Source organism: Eptatretus burgeri, chromosome 4 (assembly GCF_056783735.1).
Source record: "Eptatretus burgeri isolate ZD-2024b chromosome 4, Ebu_testis_v1, whole genome shotgun sequence".
Classification (NCBI taxonomy): Eukaryota; Metazoa; Chordata; class Myxini; order Myxiniformes; family Myxinidae; genus Eptatretus; species Eptatretus burgeri.
Genome location: NC_140964.1, coordinates 59066009 through 59069032, shown reverse-complemented (window position 1 = coordinate 59069032; position 3024 = coordinate 59066009). Strand labels below are relative to the sequence as shown.

The 3024-nt window shown below is 36.2% G+C and overlaps 1 pseudogene; it reads right to left on the bottom strand.

Moving 5' to 3' along the window:
- Positions 1 to 2481: 2481 nt before the first annotated feature.
- LOC147028139 (signal recognition particle RNA) lies at positions 2482 to 2622 on the bottom strand (annotated as a pseudogene).
- Between the last annotated feature and the right edge of the window lie 402 nt (positions 2623 to 3024).

Genomic DNA, 3024 nt, shown 5'->3' with positions numbered 1-3024 from the left:
GTCAGGAGGAAGTTAGTGTGCACTGTGCAAGAAGCTTATCATGAGGATGCTTTTGAGTTGTATAAGTTACTTGGTTCCATGGTGATGGTTTTACCATCAAGTTTCTCAGAAAGCAATGAGGATCAAACACTTTTGTCATTAGTAATGAGGAAGAATCTTTTGTTGTAGAACAACAAATTGTGGACAGTAGATTATCTAACGATGGACAGCTGGGAATGATTATTCTACTTGAAGGATGATGTAATGACCGAATAAAAATAACACATTGTCATGTCCATGATATTGAAACACTGAAAGAAAATGAACACAAAGTGTTTCGCACGAGTCAAATGCTAATGGACACGAGTGGTATGGTTAACTATAAACACCGTTAAACTTATTTGTTGAGGAGAATTTTTAATTTAAATGTAAGTGGACAAAAGTCATATCTGTGACAATACCTTTGAGGTTATTAATAAAGCATGAATGACTTATTTAGGTGACTAATAGTTATCACTATTTAGGTGATTATTTCATGGCTCATTTGATACAGTAATTGGATACCGTATGTTTCGGCCTACAAGTCGATACTTTTCCCCCCAAAAGTCTATCCTCAATTTATACTCAGAATCGACTTATCTGTTTTATGAAATTGAACTGCATGAATTAATTTTTTTAATTTTTTTTTTCAAAGTGTGATATTTTCTGAAATAATTTGTGTAATTGTTAATTTAAAATACATTACAGCAAGTTTCCACTTAATGCCTTTGATGCGTTCCTGGAAAGTGTGACGTTAAGCAGTCACCCTAACATAACTGGCGAGGTGTGGGTGTGGAGTGTAGGGGTTACAGGGAGGGAGAGGCAGACCTTTGTGTTTTGCTCGAATAATTTGTGGGCTGGGAAGGCAAAGGGGAGGTAAACCTGGAGTGATATGGCATTTCCCCCGCCCTGATCGGGATTTCAGGTGAGTCAAGCGGAAAATCCGAAATCGAGAAATCTGCCATTGAGCTATGAAACGGGCCTTGCATCGAATCCAAATCGGAGAAGTCGTCACCGAGATCCAGCGAGATGGTGCGATCAGGACACCAGGGAAATACGAATACAGTATTTGTACTAAGACAAATCTTGTGTTCAGAAAGCCAAGAGGGCTAATTGCAGCTGCAAAGCGAGGTGGAAAACATTGAGTGCTTGTATTGCAGCGTGTCAGGTGTTCATGTTTATTCAGGAGTAGTGAACTGTGACAAAATGTAATGTACCATGAGCCAGTGCTGATAATGATTCTGTAGTTTGTTTTAAATACTGTGCCTCCATATGATTAACAAACATATTGAAAAACTATTTACATTCCTAATTTATCCAAAATTTATCTGACATTTCACAAAGTAATTCAAATAATATGCACAAAACCACACATTAATATTCATGACCCTGGTTGTACCATAGGCAGCGAGCCTTGTGTCAGGGAGAAATTGACACCTGTTGTTCTAAATGATAGTTTTGCAAATGACCGTCGTTGATCCAGCTTTGCCTTGTACTAAAATATACACTGATTTTTCAATGAAGTTAAGAAAAAAGGAAAAATTTAGCCAATTTGACTTGTAGGCCAAAAAATGTGGACTTTGCCCTGCAAAAACTGTTTTAACCATGTTCATGTGCAGGCAAAAAGTGATTTCCATTTCATATCATGTCCATGATAGTGACGAACATTCCATTTTATCAGCAACAAATGAGTCAAATATTGTCAAACTTATTTTTTATTCTTGTCAATGTCTTCAATTAAAACAATGTAAAGGATAGTTTGGATGTTACTTCCCACATATTTTCCACCCAATCATGTAACTTTGTTAAAAAATTATTCATGGATAGGTGCCCCAATGTTGAAAGTAGCATGTCAATCGCTCAAGTGGTTGTAGAGAAAACAAATTTAAAAGTGAATAAATGTGAAAAGGTGAGGACAAAATAACAAAACAAAAAAATTAAGTGTGGGCCTCAGCTGACATTTCACAACGTGGTCAAGGGTATTTGTGGATGCCCATTATAAATGATTTTGCTGTGCCATTCTGAGGTAAATGTCAACAATGTATGGGATGGATTTACTACCGCCTTCAAGGCCATCAATTTATTACATAATAGTGGCAACATTTTGACTTCAATCTCCTGGGTGCTTCATATATGCCCCTACCCCTCCCAATGTACCTTTCTCTTCAATCCACAAACTTATTTTCTAATATATATATATATATATATATATATACATATATATATATATATATATATATATATATATATATATATATATATACATATATATATATATATATATATATATATATATACATATATATATATATATATACATGTTGTTGTTGTTCGTCTTTCGGTTGCTCCCGTTAGGGGTCGCCACAGCGGATCATCCGTTATGATCCGCATACTGATTTGGCATAGGTTTTACGCCGGATGCCCTTCCTGACGCAACCCTGGTCGCCTCTTACGACACAGGGATAAGGATTGGGTTTCGCCATGATTCCGGGCTGCCCTACACCCTCTCATAGCGCGGCCCAGTGCAGAGCTCCCGTCTTCAAGCGATCCTCCAACCCAAGCCTCCAAGTAGCCGGATTACAGGCGCACGCCACTACGCCCGGTACATACATATATATATATATATATATATATATATATATATATATATATATATATATATATATATATATATATATATACATACATACATACATACATACATACATACATACATACATACATACATACACACACACACACACACACACACACACACACACACACACACACACACACACACACACACACACACGGGAGAACAAGTATTTGATACATTGCCGATTTTGCAGGTTTTCCCACTTACAAAGCACATAGAGGACTGTAATTTTTATCATAGGTACACTTCAACTGTGAAAGACGAAATCTAAAACAAAAATCCTGAAAATCACATTGTATGATTTTTAAATAATTAATTTGCATTTTATTGCATGAAATAAGTATTTGATCACCTACCAACCAGTAAGA